Consider the following 17,906-nt stretch of genomic DNA (forward strand, 5'->3'; position numbering starts at 1 on the left):
GTCCCACAATAGAAACATAGAAACATAGAAAAAAAAGTACAGTAGTAGGTCATTCGGTCCTTCGAGCCAACACCGCCATTCAATATTATGGCTGATCATCTAAAATCAGTACCCCATTCCTGCTTTTTCCCCATATCCCTTAATTCCTTTAGCCCTAAGAGCTGAATCTAACTCTCTCTTGAAAATATCCAGTGCATTGGCCTCCACGGCCTTTTGGGGCAGAGATTTCCACAGATTCACAACTCTCTGGGTAAAAAAGTTGTATCCTCAATTGCACTGCTTGACAAATCTAATAAAGCTTTTGGCAAAATTTATCAATTAGATAGATGAAGGGAATTTTGTCAATGCAAATAGGATTTCAGTAGTCAATAACTGAGTTTATTCAGAAACGATTGGTTAAAACAATTGGGAAACAAAGAACTGCAGATGCTGGAAGCTTGAGTAGAACACAAAGTGTTGGGGTAACTCAACAGGTCAGGCTGCATCTCTGAAGAACATGGATAGGTGACGATTTGGGTCAAGGCCTTTCTTGAGGATATAGAGAAAGCTGGTGAACAAACAGTGCAAATACTTTTAGATGAATGGATGCTACACATGGATTTTAGGAAATTGTATAGGAAGCCCCTTAAGTTAATTCACTTACTAATTTTCTTCAATAAGGATTTTTCAATAAGCAAAAACTGTGGAAGAATTGCAGTTGGAAAGTCTAATCCTGTTTTCTCCCACATCCCAAAGGGTTTGTAGTTGAGTTGAGTTGAGTTTTGTTTAGTTCATTGTCACGTGTACTAAGGTACAGTGAAAAGCTTTTTTTACGTGCTAACCAGTCAGTGGAAAGGATTTGATTACAATCGAGCCATCCACAATGTGCAGATACTGTACATGGTAATATGAATGATGTTTATTGGAAGATAAAGTACAGTAACGTCCGTTTAAAGATAATCCAAGGGTCTTCAATGAGATAGATGTAGCTCGGGACCATTCTCTAGTTGTTGAAAACACTCTCTAAATCTGGAAGTAGGTATTTTCACACTTGATTTCTCTGTTAACTGGATATTAATTCATTCATATTTCTGACATCTTGTCTGCATATTGGCAAATATAAGTTTCCCTACATTACAATGCTGATTATTCTTCAACAATACAATATATGTTTTAGGACCATCCTAAGGATATGAAAAGGGCAACAGGCCACAGAGTAGAAATAAACAGTTATTTTATTGGCAGACCTTGGACACAGTTCACCCGACAACATACAACACCTGCAGTGGACAATGTATCTGCCCTAGAAAGTTGGAGGATGCAGATTTATAATCACACCCAGATCAGTCTGAAGGAAGGTCATATCACCTATCCATGTGCTCCAGGGATGCTGCATGACCCGCTGAGTTACTCCACCATTTTGTGTCTTTCCTTGGTAAACTAGCATCTGCAGTTCCTTTCTTCTCCATACCTCATGTTTCATTCATAAAAAGCACATTTCTAGCTGCATTCAAAGAACTTAATGGATGGGCTTTGTCATCTTGGAATAAAACCATGACATATCTTAGTATTCAATGCCACAGAAAGCTTCTCAATATTCTTTATTCATGAAAGTAAGTTATAAAAAGTAGGGAAGCAGAATAATTCTAATCTCCTATTAGGTTGACTTGAATTTAGGTTAACTTGATGTTCTCATTAAATCGCCCCGCAGATGATATTGACTATGAAAACTTTGCTATAGAATTTTTTTGTCGAGTTTTCAGAAATTATCTTTTGAATCCCAATGTATTTAAACCACAATAAAGTACTTATAAGGATTGGTGTCACAATAAAATCACTGGTGTTTATAAGTAAGCCCTAGTTTTCATCTTTGTATCAAATCAACAGCACTTTTAAGCAGCACAAAGGGATACTTGACTGAACCATTGTCATTCAAGGTCAATATAAAATCATCTGCAATGTCTTATAACATTTAAAAATATATATCTTTATTGAACTGGAATGTAATATAAATCAGATATGATCAATTGCTTTGACATACTATTGTAAACTGCATTGGTCAAAATATTCAATTTTAAAGGGCAGCACTTCAGATTGTGCATTACATTGATATTCGCTTGTCATTTTTCTTAAAAATAAAGCAATCCCAACATATCTTGAAAAAAGAAATCGTTACTGTGGGAATCAGTATTTAGGGTCCAGATGATGTGACTTCTGACCAAACCTTGTTTGCACCTGTAACAGTTTGTGACAGAGTGAGGGTTTGCTAATAGGCTCTGTGACATTATGGTACGTAGATGCTCTGTCCCCAATGTTCCAAAGTCTCTATTATCTTCACTGTAACCAGCTCTGGCTGTCGAAACACCTCACACTTTATCACTGCCTTCATTGCCATGGAGACATTGCAGGAGCCATTATAGATGAGAACTTCATCTTTTTCCACTTTAGGGCTGAAATGAGAGGGGAGGTTAAATGGGGAGCCATCAATCTTAATGAAATGCAATTATTGTTGCACTTATTAATCATCACAAGCCATTTGCTCGTGGCTACTCCAAGATGCAATTTGTCAAACTTTGTAAATTTCTCTAATTTCATGCCCCCCCCCCCCCCCCCCCCCCCCCCCCCCTCCATTTCAGATTTGTTTTTTTTGTTGGAGCTTACCTGAAGAGAGGCTGCCAGTGATTTCCCATGATGAACCTACGGCTATGTTAATGTTCACCATCGAAGCACAGATGGCATCATCATAGGCAGACATGAAAGCCCCCGGTAACTTAGCTGCCTGATTGCCCACTCAAAATGCAATATCACCAAGTGTATCATGGAATGCTGGTAGCATTACAGCTGTTGTCCTCCCATAACATCAGAAGGAGCAGGGTCACCAAGGATGCTGTTGGAAGGGCAATGAACAGTTAACACTTTAAAAAAGTAGTTAATAGTTTTGAGCACCATGTGAACCAGTTTGACACAACAGTTCACTCCACACAGAAATCACCCTGAAGATTAATTGCTCCTCTGGAAGTTTTGCATTTCCTCCCCGATAACTAATTCCATTAATTTTCCAAATTGTGGAAATAAACAGAATGAAAATCAGATGCCTAGCTAATGATTAAAAACATCAAGCTGCAACGCTTCTCCATGTGAATCTAAGAACTGAAACTAGAAAGTCTATCTTCCATTTGAAAACGCAGTGATTTATAATGTTCAAACAAGATTTATTATTCTGCAATTTGTGCTTTTTAAATAGGACAAAAATTATGCTTAACTAAAAGGGAAAGCCTCAAAGAAAAATCATCAGTGCATCTTGATTGCTTGTAGTTTCCAGGTGTTGCTGCCTTATAATAAAAGGGTTATTACTTTGTTTTTTTCCATAAGACTTTGGGACAAAAAATGTGCTAAGGACTGACACAAAATGCTGGAGTAACTCAGCGGGGCAGGCAGCATCTCTGGAGAGAGGGAATGGGTGATGTTTTGGGTTGGCTCCCTTCTTTAGATCCGAAGGTCACTCCAGCATTTTGTGTCTATCTTTGGTATAAACCAGCATCTGCAATTCCTTCCTACACATGTGCTAAAGACTGTTCTTACTTGGAATGTGCAAGTAATAATGTGTGTTAAAAAAGTAAATATTTTAATTAAACATGCTGGGTTATCAATGAAAAAAGTAAGTATCCATCCATAGATGATGCTTGACCTATTGAATTGGTCCAGCGGTTTGTTTATTTGCTCATTGATGGCAGACAATGAATTAAATTAATGTAATGAAATCAATGAATTGCATTTGCTTAGCTTGTATTCGCATTGAAAGTTAAAATTGCCACCAGAGAATCTGAAATAAATCGGTCCCGACTTAATTAAACTCCACATAGGTAATTGTAATTTAGGGGGGGGAAAAATTGATAGAATAATTCTCGAATTTTATCAAAGTTTTCGATGAATATTTGCAATGCTCTCAACTTTTATCTCTCATGATGTTTTTATTACTGTATCCATTCTAAGACAGTTTCTGGATTTTACAGAAGGGATTTGCTGCTACCTGAAGTGCAATGCAGCATTATTTCTTAGCGACCAATACCTGATAAAAATGTGAACATTGCCCTAATTAATAACCCTTTGCTGTTGCAGTTAAAATCCAAAAATAATAGGTAACGGAATAGAGAATTAATTAGTGCAACACATAGGCCCAGAGTTGAAAGAATTCAGTTCAAAACCTGTTTCTATTGAGAGCTCACTACACTTTCTACCGACCCACATGGTCAGCATGCACTTAACATTTGTGGTTCCATCCTCATGAACATACATCCAAATACCAGCTCAATTTTCAAAGATAACGTGCAATATTATGTTTGCCGAGGTGGTAGGAAAAGAAGCTCTTCAAATGGAACAACTGAACAATAGTTTTTGTGGTTGATTAACCCATCCCTGCTGTCTTAGCCAGCTGTCAAACCTAGAAAATCTCTAAATATTTCTGAATATCGGAATTATCCAGAATTGTTAAAAAACAAATTTAACAATTGTTTGTTAGAATCATTAAACATTGCAAAATTTATCGAACTATTAAAACTATTAAAATCCAAAACATGAAACACTTCTAAAATTTAACAAATTGAAAACTTGAAAAAGAAAATTATTTAAGTAAGCTCATTGAATTAATAAAATGAATATCAGCTACTTTACTTCTGATGTTTCCACAGCTATGTCTTTGAAGACTGTTCATTTCTATGTAAATTAAAGCACTCTGCAGGTAAGTGGAGAATGACCATGTTCCTACCAAACCTGTTAGCACTATTGCAGAAAATGGTGATAATTATGCATGGAATTCCCAGCATTCTCCAGCAACCTCTAGCTGATAATGATTGCTTCACCAAATGCATCATTGTCCAACCCAACACCCACTCACCTATGTGTATGAGCGGTGTGCTTTATGCATTATCTTACCATACATATAGTAGTTACATTTCTAGAACAAGTTTGAAATTTTCATGTTTTTCTGTATGGAAACTAATGAGCAGAGCACCCTTTGTCGGTGATTCAGCTTGCTTTCATCACAACCTTGATTTGCAGACTTTTATATTCAATAAACTCATCAAAATGCATTTCAGTTTAGTTTACTTTACTGTTAGTAATGCAAACAGGATCATTGTGTTTGAATCAACTGCATTTAATAATACAACCATTACAGTAAAAGAGCAAGCAATCTGATTGGGTCATCCATCACTCAACACCACAATGTCAACTTGTTCTGATGGTGTGATTTTATCAACTTTTTAACTGCAATTCTATTTATTTTAAAAATCTATAATAGAAAAATGGCATCAAAGACTTTCTCATTAAAGGGCCGTTGCGTCATTTCTCCAAACAGCTGGTAGGCATTTTCCCAGTGAATAAGCCTGGAATAGTACCACATAAATATAATATCACACATTAGCAATACAAACTGTGGCAGCCAGCTGACAGCTCTAAACAAACTCAGAGGTAGAAAGATGGATGAATCACTGTGAGATTTACCAAGCAGAAATTTTGGAGGAGTTTGTAAAACATTATGAAACTGGCCACAGCTAATTGTGGTTGATACATTGAGAAGGAATTAACAAGGAATTCCTTCAGAAGAACTATTCCGAAAACAATGCCCATTGATATTCTGCACTTTTCCAAATTATGACATCTAGCTTGAATGAACATGTGGTTGAAAGAACTTCCACGTGATCTGCAAGTGCACTCACTGATCAATCTACAAACTTTAAGGAAGAAGACTTAACTCTGGCGGCCTTTCCCACCACTGTCTCTGAGTTTCAAAACATGCACTTAGGAAGCTCTTTCAATGCAACACCCCACTCCCCCCATCACCACTCACCTTGTGACAGAAATACAACAGGAATTTGGCAGGGGCTTTGAATTTGGCCTACCCACTAGCTTTGGCCGATCCTTGTTTGTGACCAAATCCCAGCTTGCCACAAACAATTTAAGTTGCGTCAAGGAGAGCTTAGCGAAACAGCTAGCGAGCTACCAGTCCAGCGATTCCTGGTGTCAAACCTGATTTGTCAGTAATGCATACACTATGAAAGGTAGGAAAGCAACCTCTACCGCAGCACCTGGAGACCATCTGTAGGTTCCAGCTGGATTTGTCGTCCAGAGAATTTGTTTTTTTCCTCCAGCTGATTTTGTCTAAAGCGGTGGTTTGGGGAGGAATAGGAGAAAAACAATTGCATAAAGTTTTTAGGAATCACACACGAGCTATGAAGTCAGGTAGAAGCAGCCGCTATTAAGAATTATTATTCCCCTCAGTCAAGGCAGGCATTTCTGTGGTAATTGTGCAACAAGTCTATAAAACACTGTTCCATTATACAGGCTATAGGGATATTTCTCTCAAATATATTCTCTAACAGGCTATAGGGATTTGTATTGTATCCATTATACAGACAAAAGAGGTATGTATCTCTAACATATTGTACCTTTAACAATAACATTTTGTTCACGGAATAATTCAAGTTTTTCAAACATCGTGATAGACACTAATGGCCGGATTTGGCTGCAATAATAAGTGTGTGAACATTACTCACGTTATTAATGTGCAAATTGGCTATTACCAAGGCAGAGATACCCCGTGATTTGCAAATTGCCACAAGTTTCTGCACAATTTGCGCCACTCATCAATAACTTCAAAAAATGGCATCTTGACCTCAACCTCTGAGTGTTTCATGAGTTGCTGCATTTGCACATTAATTGCTCATTAAACCCGCTACAGAAAGTTAAGTGTCGTAATTAATAGCGTAATTATCTATTTAATGATGTGGTAATTGTTATTGACACCCAGAAAGTGAACGGTTAAACGTGTGTAGTTTCATTCCTCCAGGTAATGAATTGTGAAATATAAGATTGTAATTGTTTTTCTTTTCCCATTTATTTTTTCTCTCTGAATCTGACTACTCTTACCTTTTCTTTATTTCTCTTTCCATGCCAAAGTTGACGTTGAATGCACCAATTCTAGTTTACCCTCTTTGCCCTTTCCATGCTTATTTCCCAATTATTAAATCTCATTGGTAAGGATTGTTGGTCCCATTTTTCAATAAGGTCCCTGGTGCCCAATTGCCATGGTTACACTACTCTCCACATGCACTTCCACCAGACAAAAGGACAAAACGTTCTTTGGATGAAGTCTAACAAACAGTGCATGTATACTCCAGAACATTCTGGCACATTGGATTTTCAAAGTTATTTTTTAATGGTTAAAGGCGCCTGAATACCACAAAATAATCTAAATTTGGCCAAACCCAACATTTAGATCAATTAGATCCAAATTGCCAGTGCTGGTTAGGATTTTAATCCATATAAATCCAATCTAATCCCATTTAATAGAATCACATTTGTTATAGTAATCATATCCATTAATAACTCTTTTGGGTAAACCTATTTAGTAAGACGCAGTGACAAAATGAGGAAACATCACTTCCCTGCATCAATACATCATCTCTGCAGTTTTCTTTCCTCCTCATCATGTCTGAAAGCAAATAATTGGTAGTATGAAATTTGGTTTTCTCGTCATAACTGGAGATCAAAGCACAAGATCTTTGCAAAAGATTGATTTTCAGTGACCACGAGACTCAAATATTAAACCCAATATATCAACAGTTTCCACTGACTTCAGTAGAAATTAACTTCCACTGACATTAATGACTCCATGTATGCAAAGACATATTGAGCTGTAATTGATTCAGGTCTTCATGAGTTCAGAAATTCAGTTGCTGGCTCTTGCTTAAATTGGTCAGATCAATTTGTGACAGGACTGGAAGGGAAGAAACCATGCGGGTCTCCATAAAGAAAACACCAAAAAAATATCTCTACCAACAAAAAGGAATCCGGTAAAGGTTACATTGCAATGAAGATTATAAAGACCAGGCAGAAATAATTAAGCAGCCAAGTCTTTGGTTTATCAAACTTTAAGCACTTGTCTCATTAAATGAAAGTTTCAGATCAGAAATACATCAACATTCTAGCAAATAAACATAGAGAATTACACATTGCAGAGCACAAAATCAAACCTTTCCGACCAATTCAGCATTTATGCTCCTTCCATTCTTCTATCCGATCTCATAGACTTTAGACTTTAGTGACACAGCATGGAAACAGGCTCTAGTGTCCACTGAGTCCGCACCGACCAGTGAATCACCCCGTACACTAGCGCTATCCTACACACAAGGGAAAACTTATGATTTTTACCAAAGTCAATTAACCTACAAACCTGTACGTCTTTGGAGTGTGTGAGGAAGCGGGAGCACCCAGTGAAAACCTACATGATGACAGGGAGAGCATACAAACTCTATAAGACAGCACACACACACAGACAGACAGGTTTAAAGCAATGTCTCTGGCGTTGTAAGGCAGCAACTCTCCCGCAACTCTACCATTACGCCTCCCATTCTTTAACCCCATCCTCTTCTTTCTCAGATCCCTTTTCTTGCTTCCTCCTAAGTAAACCCACATTATTCACTTGTATGCTGTCATGCACAATTCCATATTCTCACCGCTTGACATAAATAAGTTTCTTCTCAATTGCCAGTTTGGTTTCTCGGGGACTATTTTATACCGATGGCCTCAAATTCTGCTCGTCCCACATAGTGGAAGCACACCACATAGCGGTTTGTTTTCAAAAGAACAATAACCTTGCTTTTCGTCTTTTCTGTGGATATGTCATGGTATACTCTTAAATCTCCATCGCCTTCTTTTCATGTGACCAGAATTATACACTTTCCCATAAGTGTGGTTTGTCCAATGACTACACATGCTTAGAATAACCTTTCCACATGACAGCTCTTTCTTTGGTAATAAACCCTCAGTGTGAAAAAAAGCATCTCCAGGTTCAGAGTCAGATTCTTCCCAGCTGTTATCAGGCAACTGAACCATCCTACCAACAACTAGAGAGCAGTCTTGAACTATCTACCTCATTGGAGACCTTCGGACCACCTTTGGTCAGACTTAACTGGCTTTATCTTGCACTAAACATTCTTCACGTTATTCCCTTTATCGTGTGTCTGTACACTGTGGATGGCTCGATTGTAATCAAGTATTGTCTTTCCGCTGACTGGTTGGCATGCAACAAAAGCTTTTCACTGTACCTCAGTCCACGTGAGAATAAACTAAACTCAATAACTTTTATCATGGCCTTATTAAACTGTGTTGCTATTTTAAATAAATTGTTCTTTGTAATTTGAGAGCTCTTACGCTTCTCTACATTAAATAAATTCTTATGTTTTATGTGACATCTTATTTTTCTTTCCCAAACACAAAAATTGGCTCCATTTAAATTAGTTTGTCAAATGTCTACACATCCTGGGACTTTATCAATCTATTCTGGCAATTTATTGCAATCCACCTCCGTTTTGATTATCCCGCAGGATGGTGTAATTTTTTAATTTAGCAATTAGATATGTGATTCTAAAGGCTAAAACAGCATATAAAATAGGAAAAAAATAGTGGTCCCAGCTGGTAGCTGTGCAGATCCATTTTCCACATGTTACCACTCTGAAAATCAGACATTTAAACGTATTCCATGCTCCCTGACACCACATGGTTATTCAGTTATATATATTGTGGCATTTATTCAAACACATTTGAAAACCTAGATAAATTACATCTACCACATTACCCATGTCTACTCTCTCAGTTACAACTTCATTTTTTTATAAGGTATTTGTTACAGATTTCTGGATGATATGATAGGGTTCATTGTTTACTTTCTGAATTTACAGATAATATTTCTTCTCTTGAGGACAAAAAGTCAGCATGAGCTTCCATCTCTACTTAAATCAAGTGTATTGTATGTGTCTACACTGCCATCTAGTGAAAGAAAACTGCACAGTTCAAATTCAGATTAAGCTGAACAAAACAATCCAGGAACAACCTCTCAGTGGAGTTCAAAATTGCTGCAGGAGATATTTGCCATCAATGTTTTCAAAAATGTTAAATGAGGAAAGATATCTATCATTCTGAACTCTTCCGAAACTTTGCAAGAGAAGGAGGGAAGAAAGGGGGAGAGAGGGAGAAGGATAGAGTGAATGGTGGAAAGTAGGTATCTGCTGTATGATTGAATTTATGGCAAATGAGAAGTAAATGCCTGAAAATCATAACACTGGAGAGATTAAAATTCTGGAATTAAAAAAAAACAATAATGGTGGAGGTATTCCCCACGCCGACCAAAATGTCACATCTACACTAGTCCCACCTGCCTGCATTTGGCCAATTTCCCTCTAAGGCTATCCTATCCATGTACCTGTCTAATTGTTTCTTAAACTTTGCAATAGTCCCTGCCTCAACTACCTATTCTGGCAGCTTGTTCCATACACCCATCACCCTTTGTGTGGAAAGGTTAACCCTCAGATTCCTATAAAATCTTTCCCCCTTTATCTGAAACCTATGTCCTGTGGCTCTCGATTCCCCTAGTTTGGGCAAGAGACTCTGTGCATCTGCCCCATCTATTCCTCTCATGATTTTATGCTCCTCTACAAGATCACCCCTCATCCTCCTGCACTCCAAGGAATGAAGTCCCAACCTGCTCAACCTCTCCCTGTAGCTCAGACCTTCAAGTCCTGGTAACATCCCTGTATCTATTCCAACTTGACAACATATTTCCTGCAACATGGTGCGCAGAACTGAATGCAATACTCTAAATGTGGCTTCACCACTGTCCATTGTGGACGGACGGTTAAAATAAATGAACGGGAATCGTAGTAGTGGGCTAGTCTGATGCTGAGCTGTGAGAACCTGCATCCTTTGGGAGTGCCCAACAGTATCACTCCTGGGACAATGTGATCTAATTTCCCTCGCAAAGCTCCAAAAGATTTTCAGCATTTCTTTAGTCAGAGGGTGGTGAATCTGTGGAATACTTTGCCGCAGAAGGCTGTGGAGGCAAAGTCAGTGGATATTTTTAAGGCAGAGATAGATTCTTGATAAGTACGGGTGTCAGAGATTATGGGGAGAGGGCAGGAAAATGCAGTTTATGGGGAGAGGGCAGGAAAATGAGATTATGGGGAGAGGGCAGGAAAATGAGGGAGAAATAGTTCAGCCATGATTGAATGACGGAGTAGACATGATGGGCCAAATGGCCTAATTCTACTCCTATCACTTATGATCTTATGACCTTATGATTACAGAACATAATGTGTAGCTATCATGGAGACCGCATCAGACACAGAATTGGGACCTGCCAAATTTCCATCGTGGCATAAAAGGCTCTAGAAATGATCGACCACATTTTGCCGCGAGGTAAGCATATTTTCATGTTTTCAGAACTGACACTAAAGTTTGCACAGTCAGATGAGACTGATCGTTTTTTGTCCTGGATTCATTTCCCAAGGCCATTGCAGAGCATGGAGCAAAAACAATATTTTTTTCTCTCCTTGAAAATACTATTCGTATCACGAAATGGAATTCATTGAGAACTTTGCTTAGAGGCAGCTTTTCATGAAAATTTTGCCCAAGGAATTTGGAACTTAAGCTATTACTTTTGAAAGTTTCTTGTGAATGGTTCTGTTTAAGAAGCCAACAAGCTGCCCTTCAGTATTCAGAACTCAGTAAGATGCTGCAGATGTTCTACCAATCAGTGGTAGCCAGTGCCATCTCCTTCGCTGTCGTGTGCTGGGGCAACAGGATGAGGGCTGCGGATGCCAATAGAATTAACAAACTCATCAAGAAAGCTGGCTCCATCCTGGGGGCGGAGTCAAATTATGGGAGGTGGTCTTGGAGAGGAGGATGCTCCTCAAACTGCGGAGCATCCTGGACAATAATACTGCATGACGCACTGGTCAACCTGAGAAGCACATTCAGCAACAGACTGGGTCCACCAAGATGCAGGACAGAACGCCACAGGAGATCCTTCTTCCCTGTGGCTATCAAACCGCACAACTCCTACCCCCCTTCTGTCGTGGGGTAGACTGACTTCCCCCCCCCCCCCCCCCCCCCCCCCCTCCAATCTCTTTGCCCATTCCCACTCCTTTCCACTCGTCACTTTAATTTCATGCTTCACTTATTTTGTGTTTTATGACTGTTAGAAGATCAATTTCCCTCGTGTCATAAATAAAATTCTATCGTATTATATAGTCCCATTTCGTATCGTATCATACTGTAGCAAATCGTATCGTATTGTTTCGTTTTGTCTCGTCGCGTTTTGTCTCGTATCGTATCGTACATGACCTGCTTCGTCCTATTTCCCCAGCATCATAATATGCAGCCAACATGTTTACATCACTGAGGTACTTTACAAATAATAACTAGATCTTGTTTAGAACAGCGTCTTCCCAACGACCATCAGGTTATTAAACATTATGAACTCCAACTAAACTTTGAACTTCGAACTGCCTGGGTTGCACTACTTCAGGGAGGACTTGCCATGAGTTGCATTGGTACCTCTTGTATCTTATTATTATTAAATTTTTTCTGGAATACCTAAATATAATAGAGGTGATAATGAGTTTCACTAATTCAAAAAATAAATATTTGCTGGATAATTATTTTTGTTTTAAATGCAGATTTACAGCGCAGCAAAAATGCCAAATAAAATGCACTAAATTTGGTCAAAACTGGAATTTCTGAGGATTCTTGGTCGAGTTGCTGCTTGCCTTGAAAGTAGCTTTATCAATTCCGCGATTACAAACAGTTTCAGAAATTTCTAAATCCAACAAAGCTATTAATTAGCTCTATTTATTTTAGTTTATATATTTTGCATTGGATGTATCTGCCAATGCCACTGTGGCTGCGCCTATTGGCAGCGGCTTGACTACAGTCCGTCTGCCTATTTTTCCATTTTTGTCTCGTTAAATGTATGTCTTGACTCTAGTTTTTATTATTTTTCCTTAGCTGTGTATATGTGGGGGGTGGGTGGGGGAAACCGTTAATCTCTTCCTGTACGGGGACCCGACTTTTTCCCTGTCGAGTCTCCGGTGTCGTTGGGCCTAACATCGTGGAGCCGGCGGTGGCCTCCGGCCGGGACCAACCTGGGGGCTTCAGTCGCAGAACCAACGGACCTGACATCGCGGAGCTGGCCGTCTTAATGTAAGACTGTCGAAAATGCAATTTCGTTCAAACCAAGCTGTTTGAATTACAATAAAAGGCATTCTATTCTATTCTATTCTATCATATTTAAATTTATCTTTGACATTTCATATACTCTTGATTCTCTTTAAAATATTGAGTTCAAAATTCCAAAGAGATCTTTTTTGTGTCCCCTTGCTCATTGAAGCTAGAGTTACTTGATGAATTAGAATAACATATTGATTGGTGAATCAATATTTCGAAACAGCAATCCATCGAGTTTGTAATACTCTGTATAATAACTTTGATTTGAGAGGCTTGTGTTCTTCGATTATTCCTTAACATAATGCTCCTAAGCAAGGTAAGGAGGCAAAATCAACCACCAAAAATTACATTTCAATCTTAATATTCAGTAGAAATGTGGATAATTACCAGACTTGGGTTATGGGAGGCATAATACTTAAATTGCGACGTGCTTCAGATAGCTGGCTAAAAACTGCAATGATTCTGATATCAGAGATAATTGCACTACTGTGAGCACTCTGCATCACAAGTATGTTTATCTCCTAAAGGCACTTCATCAGAGCCACAAGGAGAATGTAAGGACAAACCATAGTGTGATGAGTAATGTTCACCACAGAATTACCATGATGGTGTGACCACTAATAGCTGGACAAATGTTGAATTTATCGTCATTATGTTACTACTGAAAATATTTGAATTTTTTTTCTATACATGAGTATCCAATAACAGCTAAATTCCAAATATTCTGCCAGTTGGATACTTTGTTCTGAATATTTTAAATGATCCTTTATATTTGCAAATCAGATTTAAAATAAGTAAAGGCTCGTTTGCTTAATCTTTCCTCATTAGACAAGCCCTCATTCTTGGAATTGTTTTCAGACTGACTTAATTGGTATTCTAGATCGATCCAAATTTGTCTCTTATTGGTAACTAAACTGTATTTGGCCACAAAAACCGAGAACCTAACAAATTCCAAGTCCAGGTTTTCACCCTGTTTTTTTTAACAGAACAGTTGATATGTTTAGACTGTACAATTTATATAATATGCACTCACCTGCTTAAACCATGAGGCAAGTCACTATGCAACGGAAAATCGTGAAAGTTGAAAATCAATGAAAATCCGTGCAAAAGAGATTATGAGTGGAAGCTCAAAGATGCATTCCAAATTCTACAATATTCTCCTGCAGTAAATACACTCATCCAACAATAGCCGTGAAATAGCCATATTATCCTCCTGACAGTAACCCTATCCCACAAGGGGATGGTCCATAAAAAACATATCCCAAAAGAGTGGTAACGACAATTTATTTTTTTGAAGAGTTAATTCGGTTTGCTTCAAATTGGCAAATTATGTGAATGATTAATTTAATCAATAGTAAAGTTTGATGCACTTTCTAAAAATATATTGAGTAAGCATGACCAGCTTTTTAAGCATTTTATAGTCATAAAGTCGTAGAGTGATACAATGTGGAAACAGGCCTTTCGGCCCAATTCGCCCACACCAACCAACAATGTCCCAGCTACACTAGTCCCACTTACCTGCACTTGGTCCATATCCCTCCAAACCCGTCCTATCCATGTACCTGTCTAACTGTCTCTTAAACGATGGGATAGTCCCAGCCTCAACTACCTCCTCTGGCAGCCTGGTCCATACACTCACCACCCTTTGTGTGAAAAAGTTACCCCTCGGATTCCTATTAAATCTTTTCCCCTTCACCTTGAACCTATGTCCTTTGGTCCCCGATTCCCCTACCCTGGGCAAGAGACTCTGTGCATCTACCCGATCTATTCCTCTCATGATTTTGTCCATGATCCTATGCTCCATGGAAGAGAGACCCAGCCGACTCAATCTCTCCCTATAGCTCACACCCTCTAGTTCTCGCAACATCCTGGTAAATCTTTTCTGAACCCTTTCAAGCTTGACAATATTGTTCCTATAACATGGTGCCCAGGACTGAACACAATATTCTAAATGCGGTCTCACCAACATCTTATGCAACTGCAAGACCTCCCAACTTCTATACTCAATAACAAATATGAAAATATAACATTTGGGCAGTAATTAATTTCTACTCTGATAGTCTTGTTAGATTGTGCAATGTCAGTATTGGATGACACTCAGTCAGAAGAGTTTGCTAGTAAGGATTTTAACATAGTTTATCCTTGCCTTAGATTGAAAGTATATTCTCCTCACAAAAAAAAAATATTTGTCAAAGACTTGCTTTGCTTCTTTGTCTAAACAGGGTGCATTAATGTTTATTAAGACACAATGGTGAGAGGTGTACATAATCTTGTGGGGTGGCCACATTTATATTGTTACTAAAAAGAATCAGAGACTATATATACAAATTTCTATGGCTCACCTACTGATTCTCCAAAGCATGTTCTTCCTCTCTAAACCATGTCGAACAAATTATGAATAGTCTCCAGTTCCTCAGATGAGTGAGGTTCCATCATCCTTCAACATTGAGTTCCATCTGGATTAAACGCCCAGATTAATTGGCACTCTATCCACCACCACAAATGTTCACCACCCCCTCAGTACTTCCCTCTGGGAGGCGACTCCGGACTATCAAAGCCGCCACAGTCAGACATAAAAACAGCTTCTTTCCACAAGCAGTAGCTGTAAACAGCCAAAAGTCTGTAGCCTATTTTTAGTCTGGCACTTTATATTCACGTTTAAATTATAATGTTTTATTTTTAATTCTCTGCTGTATATCGTGTTATTATCCTTTTGCGAGCAAAGCACCAAGGGAATTTCCTTGTATGTGTACATACTTGGCTAATAAAAAATAATATTCTCTATTCTGTTCCCAGTGCACTTTGTGGTTGCAATGTCAGCAGTGTTCAAAATTAAGTCCAACAATATACAAAGGCTTCTTAGCAGCACCTTTAAAGCCCATGGCCTCCACCGTCTAGAAGGATAAAGCTAACACATGGAACACGATCACCAGCAAATTCCCCGGTGAATCACACACCATACTGACTTGGAAATATATCATTGTTCCATTGCCCGTGCTGAGTACTCTTTACTCAACATGTGGGAAACCTTCACCACAAGGAGTGCAGCAGTTGAAGAAAAAAGCTTTATACAACTTCTTCAAGAACAAGTAGGGATGTGTAATGAATGGAAAGCATACATCTTATGAATTAAGGTTACATAAATATAGGAAAACAGCTTTTAGGCCCAATGAAGAGAGCATAATGAAGGTCGACACAAAATACTGGAATAACTCACAGAAGAGAAAATAACCTTCAGTTGAGACATTAACTCAAGTTCTATTAGGGAAGGACATTTCTCAGGCAGGAACCCTAGAGCAGATCCCAGAGGTGCTAGGAAAGCCAAGCTGTATGGGTGGCAGTGAGCAGCTCAGGCTACCATCAAGGGACAAGAATCATAGCATGGCATCCATATGAGCAAGATCACTACTGGTTGTCCAGACTCCTCCATGTGTAATGGCTTCAGACCCACGGAGAATGCAAAAGGAAAATTGCTGGCAATGAAATCCCTGATTTTCGGTCATGGTTTTTGTATTCTTTAAATATGAATTGTTTAGTCAAGAGTCAAGAGTGTTTTATTGTCATATGTCCCAGATAGAAGACATGAAGCTTTGCATTTCCAGGCAAAGTGGGCCAAAGTTTGATGATTTGTGTTCCACTGAAACTACACATACAACACATTCAATAAGGCTGCATACTCTCCCCTCCTCTACTCTCTCTACACCAATGACTGCACCTCCACTGACTCCTCTGTCAAGATTCTCAAGTTTGCGGACGACACAACCCTGATTGGACTGATCCAGGATGGGGAGGAATCTGCCTACAGACAGGAAGGGACGCAGCTGGCATCCTGGTGCCATTGCAACAATCTGGATCTCAATGCTTGTAAGAGTGGAAATGACTGTAGACTTTAGGAGAGCTCACTCTCCCTTCACCATCATCCCTTCACTCACCATCAACAACACCACGTATTTAAGAAAGAACTGCAGATGCTGGAAAAATCAAAGGTAGACAAAAATGCTGGAGAAACTCAACGAGTGAGTTAGCATCTATGGAGCGAAGGAATAGGTGACGTTTTGGGTCAAAACCTATTCCTTCGCTCCATAGATGCAGCCTCACCCGCTGAGTTTCTCCAGCATTTTTGTCTACCATCAACAACACCACAGTCACATCCGTGAAGTATTTTAAGTTCCTGGGAACTTCATCATCTCCAAGGCCCTGAAATGGGGGGCCACCATCGACTCCACAGTCAAAAAGGCACAACAGAGGATGTACTTCCTGCAGCTGCTGAGGAAGTACAATCTGCCACAGGCAACAATGGTCCAATTCTATACAGCCTTCGTAGAGTCTGCCCTCACCTTCTCCATCATGGTCTGGTTTGGCTCAGCCACCAAGCATGACATCCGGAGGCTGCAGCGAATCGTCCGATCAGCTGAGAAGGTTATTGGCTGCAACCTTCCCTCCAATGGCAAATTGTAAACTGCAAGGGGCAGGAAGCAAGCGGGTAAGATCATCTCTGACCCCTCTCACCCTGGCCACAAACTCTTTGAATCACTTCCCTCTGGAAGGCAACTCCGGAATGTCAAAGCTGCCACAGCCAGATATAAAAACAGCTTTTTCCATGATAGTAGCTCTAGTCAATAACCAACAATCTGTAGCCTACTTTTGCTCTGGTATTTTATTTAATTCACATGTTTAATCGATAATGTTTTATTATAAATGGTTAATGTTTTATGTGTCATTCCTAATTGTCACTGTATGTCATGTTGGTACTTGCGGGTGGAGCACCAAGGCAAATTCCTTGTATGTGAACACTTGGCCAATAAACTTAATTCATTCATTCATTCATTCATTCAACTGGTTAATGAAGTTCTGCACAAATGGTT

General features: G+C 39.1%; 1 long non-coding RNA gene across 1 annotated transcript; it reads right to left on the minus strand.

Moving 5' to 3' along the window:
• Nucleotides 1-1,272: 1,272 nt before the first annotated feature.
• On the minus strand, nt 1,273-14,790 carry LOC129697399 (uncharacterized). Its single transcript, XR_008723519.1, has 3 exons — nt 14,075-14,790; nt 2,641-2,866; nt 1,273-2,429 (listed from the first exon to the last, which is right to left on the minus strand). It is a non-coding gene; the product is annotated as an uncharacterized LOC129697399 (long non-coding RNA).
• Between the last annotated feature and the right edge of the window lie 3,116 nt (nt 14,791-17,906).

Source organism: Leucoraja erinacea, chromosome 5 (genome assembly GCF_028641065.1).
Source record: "Leucoraja erinacea ecotype New England chromosome 5, Leri_hhj_1, whole genome shotgun sequence".
Lineage (NCBI taxonomy): Eukaryota > Metazoa > Chordata > Chondrichthyes > Rajiformes > Rajidae > Leucoraja > Leucoraja erinaceus.